At 33.4% G+C, this 8,782-nt stretch overlaps 1 long non-coding RNA gene across 1 annotated transcript in view; it reads left to right on the forward strand.

The window, feature by feature from the left end:
• LOC144240829 (uncharacterized) overlaps window positions 1–8,782 on the forward strand; it is a 192,732-nt gene that overhangs the window by 166,041 nt on the left and 17,909 nt on the right. The window contains exon 4 of the long non-coding RNA XR_013337866.1: window positions 8,511–8,651. This is a non-coding gene — a long non-coding RNA (uncharacterized LOC144240829). The remainder of the gene's footprint in view (window positions 1–8,510; window positions 8,652–8,782) is intronic.

The raw sequence follows: 8,782 nt of genomic DNA on the forward strand, positions 1-8,782 counted from the left end.
TAAAGATTCTAATGGAAGTAAACATATAATATGTAATTTGTGAGGAAATAATTGAATAAGAAAAAAAAAATTCGGTTTGAGAAACACATNAGAATAAAAGTGTACTCTTATTATAGAGTGCTTACTTTTTCTTATGGCCCCTCTAATACAAAAATAATATTGGACTCATATGATGATATTAAATAATAATAATAATTATTGTTATTATTATTCTTTGATCAGCCATAGCCATTTGACTCCCATATAACCTTATTTTATAATAATTTTTGTTTACCTTAATATGTATTTTAAGAGTAAAAATTCCAAATGCAATTAATAAGTCTGTATTAATTTATTGGAAAACAAAGGAGTTATTGGCACTTATAATTTTAATAAATATTTGTCATGCCTTTAATTCTGAAAGCAATCATTAATATTAAAACATTTCAACTTTTAAATAACATAAATCAAATGAAAAACAATCTCATCTTTTTTTCTTCAAATTTAATGACATTTCTGTTGCCCAAAGGATATATTTAATAGTATGGGCTTCAAAAAAATATATATATAAAAGCACTTTACCATGTGCTTTATATATAGTTGATCAATATAAATACTGACAGTTATTGATCATTAGCTTCTCAGAGGTTTCTTAACCCTTAAATCACTCTAATAATGTCCCCATGAACTACTGACTGTTTACCATTACTCTTGCCTGTGTACTGTGGTTCTCATGCTACTAAGTAGTACCATCTTTGCCATCTGTGAAAAATACTGTCTTTGTATAAAGGACATAATTTCCATTTCAACTAAAACTGATATTCTGAATTTCAATCAAGTCTCTCTCTCTTTAAACAACTCATAAAGGTTGTATAATTTAGCACCATGAGATACATTTAATTATTCATAATAGATGACAAAGATCAAATCGTAGAATTCTTAAAATTTTGAAAAAAATATGGATCAACATTACTAATGAATTTTTGCAAGTTGTTGAAGTTGGATAAAATAACTTTGAAATGAGTTTATAGAATCTATATAAATATAAATCAAAGTCAGATGAAATACACTCACCAGTTTATTCATCTACTCCATCTTCAGACATTTCTAGAAATGGAAAGCTATTCAAATTTTCCAAAATGCAGATTTTTCAATGGCAATTGTAAGACTACTGACTCTGATAAAGCTGTGTAAAAACGAAAACACATTAGGATTTTGTAGTTCTAGAATTAGATATGCTTCAAAATAATATTTTTCTTGATATATTTTAGAACAATCTATTTATGGTTGGAGCTTTGGAGTGAAAAAGCAATAAAAGTTAGGACTATTGAACGCTGAGGTCTGCACAGGTGAAATGAGGAAGATGGGGGAAAGCGGCTTTTATGTTTATATTACAAATATTCTGTTCCCCCAGTCCCTCTTTTCCTTCTCTTTGTCTCCTCCTCTGTCCTATTCTCTTCCTCCTTTCCTCTTGCTTTTCTTCATCTTCATCCTTGTCTTCATCTTACTTCTCAGACCGTGAATTACTTCTGACACTGTCATTCCTAGAAGTAATTCATATTATCATGGTACTAATGTGATGAATTATGTGATACTCTTAGAATGAACAAAAGTGAAGACATTGCTTAATTTTTTTTAATGAAAAACTAGATTCAAGTCAGGAAAAGATTTCAAGTTTTTTTTTTTCTGTGATCTTAGTCATTGTTCTAGGAAATGCGATTTTCTCATGACTGTGACACAGCCTCTATCCCAAGAAGCTTACAAATCAGTGAGGAAGATAGACAAAAGATAAACATTGCTACATAATGTGCTAAATTAGAATAAGAAAGAATCAGTGGAGGGGCATTTTAATGAAGTTTTGATTTAGAAAGATATTTTAGCCAACAATGTATAGGCTGAGATATGAAGGATGAATTTTAATTTACTTGGCAAAGTGAGAGAAGGAAGAGGGAGAAGAAAACGAATTTTCCATGTAGGGTAAATAACACTAATTTATTCATGCATTCAGGCATGAATGTATTTATTCAACACCCATCTATTTTGAGTACTTACTATGTCCTACACATTGTTCTAGGCATTAGGGATCCAAAGTTGGAGGAGAATAAGACAAAATCCCTGCCATCACAGAATTTACAATCTTGTAGCAAAGAGAAGCATTTAGAATCAAAGTAATATACGTATAATTGTTGCTGTGTTATGTAATTATACTACAAATGCAAACAAACATGAGCAATTACTAGGCAAATCCTGTGGCTGTGGTGGTAGCTGTATAGGAAGTAGGAGAGTAGACAGTAGAGCATAGCACATTCGTAAGTGGTGGAAGTATAAGTAAGGATCATATATTCATTTCTAAGAATATTAATAAATCTACAGTCAGGTGATATTATTGAAGAGGAAACAGTGTTGATTTTGAAGACCGGAGTGTAGGATATTGCATTAACTTAGTATTTTTACTATCTTTAAAAGTCATAGAAGTATAAATGAAGAAAAAGGAAATATACATAAATGTGTATATTAACACTTGAATATATCTATATGCACATATATAGATATATGTGTGTGTATATACATATATATGGTGTTAAAAATCAATCAATCAGACTGGACATTGTGTACTAAAGTCAAATCCATTCATATGTTATTAGAGTCATACATAAATCCAACAGAAATCTATGTGTGTAAGGGCACAAAAACTCACAAAAAGATGTTTATATGAGGCTTGGTGTAATTGCCAAAAATTGGAAACAACTGATAAAGTCATCAACAGAAGAATGGTTAATCGTATTTTCTAATTTGTATAATGAAATAGTATACAGAAATGAAAAATTATTGAGCCTCTGCTATAAGCAAAACTATGGATGAAGTTGCAAACATAATATTAACTGAAAAGGGACATGAACACATACATACTATATGATGCCATTTTATATAGTTTAGAATTACTCAAAACTAATTCATGGTGTTAGATTAGAACTGTACTTAAGTTTGGAGAGGATAGAGGATTAATAACTAGAAAGTGACACAGCTGGGTTTCTCCAGTGCCATTAATTGTATGATAATTTACTGAGTTAAGAACTGGAGAAGAGGGGGAAGGCAACCCACAATTTTGTGAGTTTACCTCCTAAAGTTCTACCAGGTTCTCACAGTGAATATCAGAGAAAGATTCATTCTGGCTTCTGTCAGGAGAGGGGAAAAGGAACGAATTTGAAATAACCATTAAAATTTTTTTTTAATGTTTTTATGTATTTCTGAGAGAGAGAGAGAGAGAAAGAGAGAGAGTGTGTAGATGAGTAGGGGAGGGTCAGAGAGAGAGGGAGAAACAGAATGTGAATCAGGCTCCAGGCTCTGAGCTAGCTGTCAGCACAGAGCCCGATGCAGGGCTTGAACACACGAACCGTGAGATCATGACCTGAGCTGAAGTTGGATGCTCAACCAACTGAGACACCCAGGCACCCCATGAAATAACCATTTTTGAAATAAATCTTTCTGTTCTTAACAAAGCTTGCTTTTAGGAGAAACTATTTTACCAGAGCTTAACCTATTGGGGTATTATAAGAACCTAACCTACCTGGTAAAAGGGAAATACCAACTCCAGTCTGCTCTCACCTTCCATGAAGTGAAAGAGAAGTACCAGCTCTAGCCCCCACCAGCCATATTTTACACCTCAGGCAATTCATGATACGCACCTATAAATTTCACAGATTGAAACCTAATTATAGGACTATAGGATATTCCCTTCCCCACATACCTTACCACCACATTATTAAAAGGCCTGTTTACCTGAAATGCTTTCACTAGTTTATCATGTACAGACTTCAACAAAAAATTACAAGGCATACCAAAATGCAAAAAACACAGAAAAGACTCAGCAGTGTCAGGGGATTTGGACATCAGACTGTAAATTATAAAACTGTGATTGTGGAGCCCATAGGTGGCTCAGTCAGTTAAGCATCTGACTCCTGATGTCTCTTCAGGTCATGATCTCACGGTTCAGTCCAAGCCCCACATTAGGCTCTCTGCTGTCAGAGCAGACCCTGCTTCAAATCCTCTGTCCCCATCTCTGCTCCTCCCACACGCATGCTGTCTCCTTCTGTCTCTCAAAAATAAATAAACAGAAAACAACTGTGATTGATATTCTAAGGGTTATAAGAGTTCTAATGCCTAAAAGGTAGAAAACATATAAGAAAGCACGGTTAATGGAAATTCTAAGAAAGAATAAGAAAGATATATTAGACATAAGAAGCACTGTAACAGAAATGAAGTACTTTAATAGGCTCATTAGTATACTGGATGTAGCTAAAGAAAGATAATCTGTGAGATATATACCAGTAGAAAACCCCCAAAGTGAAATGCAAACAGGAAAAGACCTGAAAAAAAAATATATATATATAAAAAGAATAAACATCTTTATGAGCACTGAGTAATGTATAGAATTGTTGAAACATTATATTATATAGCTAAAACTAACTTTACATTGTATGTTAAATATACTTCAATTTAAAAGAAAAAAAAAAAGAATGGTGAAGATTTATATCATCCCCAAACTGATTATTCTATTTAATCTGCCTAAAAATCCATGCAAGGCTTTCATCCCCTAGAGTTAAGAAAAGATTTCTTAAACAGAATGCAAAATTGACTAGCATAAATTTAAGATTGAACAATTCAACCTTATTAAAAGTTGGTAATTATCTACTATTAATAATAATACAAATGATAACACAAGTAAGAAAATATATTGTAAAGCTTGTAATAACAAAGATCCAATATCTAGCATATGTGAAGTTTACCAATTAAGAAGAAAAAAGACTTGCAACACAATAGATAATTGAATAAAATACTTGAACTGGAACTTCACAAGAGAGAAATTCTAAATTAAATGCTGCTCAGCAGTACTAGTAATCAGGAAAGTGTAATTAAGTATTATTAAAACCCCAAAACACAGGGAAAATGTTAGATTTAGTTAATTGCCAAGAATTTAAGAGAATATGGTTGAAGTTAAGATCTTCTAGGAAGTAGACATGGAGATAGGATTTAACATTCAGGTTGTTTTTAAAGAAGGGAAAGAAAAGAGACAAAATAGGAAGCTTGGAAAGCCAAGCTGGGAAGCAACCCCAGGAGACAGTCTCCATAGATGCTGCAGAATTGTAGCCAAAATATCCCATCAGAGTTGTCCTACATTAGGTTGAAATGGCTAGGCTTTTACAACCCCCACCCAAATAAGTCACTGGATTTGGGCCATCTTGTGGAATGGTGTGACTGTGGTGAGAAGGCTCAGTGCACCTGAGACAATCCTGGAAGAAATTCACACCTGAGGGCTATCCACTGTCAGCCATGACAGTAACTGAGCCCATGAGTTCTTTGAAAGAGGATCTGAACAGTGTATCTCCATGCTCACAATGTATGTGAACTGTCATGCACCACTGGAGTTTTATCAGCTGCTACAACCACTTCAAAGAACAGCTTGGAATTACCTAATAAAGTCATAGATGTACACATCCTATAATCCAGCCATTCCACTTACAACTATGCATGTTTCTCAAACTTCAGTGTGTGTGTCAGAATCAACTAGAAGACTTGTTTAAAGAGATAGCTTGGCCCCAAGTTCAGTTTCTGAGGTAGAACTAAAAAATAATGTTCTTCTAACAAGTCTCCAGGGTCATGCCATTGCCGCTGCTTCAGGGGCTTTACTTTGAAGACCAGTTCTCTGTAGAACATTTATACCCCACTCTGCACACATACTCCCATCCCTTCCAGGATGCATAGAAATACATATACTCCTGTACATTTCAGTATTAGAAAAGCTGGAAATGGCACAAAATGAATGTATAAATTCTAGTAAAATCATACAATGGAATCCTATACAGTAATAAAAACGAAATAATCACAGCTACATGCAACATAGATAAATATTAAAATGTTCAAAAAATCTAAATTCTAAGGAATGAAAATGAAATAAACTATTCTTTTTTAAAATATTTTTTAATGTTTATTTCTTTTTGAAGAGACAGAGCATGAGCGGGGGAAGGGAAGAGAGAGGGAGACACAAAATCCAAAACAGGCTCCAGGCTCTGAGCTATCAGCCCTGAGCTCTGTGTGGGGCTTGAACTCATGAACTGCTTGATCATGACCTGAGCTGAAGTCCAACACTTAACTAACTAAGCCACCCCAGTGCTCCTGAGATAAACTGTTCTCAAAAAGCAAAGTGATTGGGGCGCCTGGGTGGCTCAGTTGGTTAAATGTTGGACTTTAGCTCAGGTCATGAGGTAACGGTTTGTGAGTTAAGGCCCACATCCCACTCTGTGCTGACAGCTCAGAACCTGGAGCCTGCTTTGGATTCTATGTCTCCCTTTCTCTCTGCCCCTCCCTCATTCTCACCCTCTCTCCCTCAGAAATAAATAAAACATTTAAAAAAGAGCAAAGATGATTATCACAAATGTCACATGCTGGTTAATTTTGGAGGAATGAAGAAATTTGTAAGGAAGGTGATGAACGTTGCCTTCAGAAGTTTTGTCAATGTGCCTTTTCTTGACTTATGTGGTAGTACACTATGATTACATTATAATTATTTTTTAAATTACGTATATTTAATTTTTAGACTTTTCTCTTTTACTGAGATATAATTGACATATAACATTATATTAGTTTTATGTATATAGTATAATAATTTCATAGTTGTATGTACTGCAAATGACCACAATAAGTCTAGTTAATATCTGCTACCATACATAGTTAAAATTGTTTTTGTTATGCGATCTCTTAAGATCCATTCTTGTAGCAATATAATACAGTATTATTGATTGTAGTTACCATGTTGTATATTACATCTCCATGACTTATTTGTTTAAAATTGGAAGTTAGTACCTTTTGACCCCTTTACCGATTCACCTATAACCATTTGTATGCTTTTCTATATGGATTATACATCTCAGAATAAAATAGAAATAAAATAAATGAACAGCATAGCAAACTTTTATAATGAGACTTATTTTGAAAAGATTAACTCCAGTATAAAATTACTGTTATCTCCTATTGCAACTCTTTAGAATCTCATTAAGTTTACAACAATTACTTACAGAAATTGCTTCTCTTCCCTGACGAGAATGTTAATTCCAGTCAGGTATCTCACTAATTCATGAGTAGCCAACTCGTCCTACTTCAAAATGACTTTGGAGTTAAAGAAAACTTTTACAAGGCCCCATACTTTATAGTATTGCCCATGGAAATTCTCAAAGCACATCATTCCCTTAGTAATTCAGCAGTGGATTAGTAGACAGTTATATTTGTTACCTATTCAAAATAATTTCAAGTAATTATCATTAAAATCACTATAACATACTCACTACCCATTTTAATTTAGTAAGGTTAAAAGGTTCTTAAGTTTAAAGAATTCCCTATGAAGAAGCTACCTGTCATTGTTACCCAAGGTGATTGAGAGTGAACGTTTTCACCATTACTCCTCTTCTTCCTCCTCCTCCTTTTCTTCTTCTTCCTCTACCTCCTCCTTTTCTTCTTCTTCATCTTCTTCTTTGTCTTCTTCATCTTCCTCTTCTCTTCTTTGTCTTCCTCTTCTTTGTCTTCAATTTCACAGCTTTATTAATTCCTTCAGAGCTCTGGGTGTTATTACCATGTATGATCTGATGTGGAGGAAACTATATGTAAAAAGGATCACATAGTGTGTTTTAGAAGAGACACCCAAAAAATTAACTTAACCCATGCCAATGAAAGGGGGTCATTTATCTAAAGTAAATTAATGTATATCCACTTATAAGCATTTTGCAACTTTGTGGGAATTAATATTTTCTCCAGCATATCATGAATAAGACATCTGTCACATCTATTACAGTAAGTGCAAACAAGCCCTAGCACTTGGACTCGTTCCTTAAAAAGATTATCAACAACATGTAAATCATGTGCTGCATTTCTTTGATGGGTTAAAATTGTTAGAATGGTAAAGCTAAAGGTATTTATTTACTTATTTCTGACAAGATCACTTGCTTCATGTTGCACTGCTCCCCATAGGAATTGCTGCTGGCTGCCACATTTATTTGGATCTCTTTGCAAGACAAAAAGGCTGGGCTCCATTAAAGTATCATTTGCAATGAATTTACATCCTTCCTCACGGATAAATCTAACCATTAGATATTATGCAGGAAGACTGACTTTTATAAAAGACTACTGTTCTTTGGGTTCCAATCTGCATTCAAAAATAACCAAGGATAAAATAGAAATATTTGACAGAGAAGGTAAGATAAATTAACTTTCACAAGATCTTGAGAAGCCATTTCCAAATTCTAGTTAAAATGCAAGGGAATGTCTATAGAATTTAGGGGATAATCTGAAGGCTATCATCTTATATTTATAAGTGTTTATATTCCTCACACAAGAAACCTGAAGTTCTAGTAACATAGAATTTAAGAATAGACTTAAGAATCGATCAAAGGTTTTATGTTCAAGATCATGTTTATAGTTTTTTTATTACTATGTATATATATTTTTTCATTAATTGAGAAACTTGGTACTTTCTATCAAAGCTTTTTGATACAGAAGGCAACTGTGGTGTAAGGAACATTGATGCTGACACTTTGTAAAGATATTTATTTTAAAGAATGGTATCACCTAACAGGCAGTCACCTCATATAGAAGCCAGAAGAATACCATTGGAGAATATCATCGTAAGTATACACAATATTGTGTATTTATAAAAATAAGCTGTATTTCCTTCTCACATCAAGCATATTGTGAATATCTGAACCTTATATAATATTTTGGGTAGAGGATTTTATAAATACAAATATGTCTTGTC

The sequence above is a fragment of the Crocuta crocuta genome, unplaced genomic scaffold (genome assembly GCF_008692635.1).
Source record: "Crocuta crocuta isolate KB4526 unplaced genomic scaffold, BGI_CrCroc_1.0 scaffold97, whole genome shotgun sequence".
Classification (NCBI taxonomy): Eukaryota; Metazoa; Chordata; class Mammalia; order Carnivora; family Hyaenidae; genus Crocuta; species Crocuta crocuta.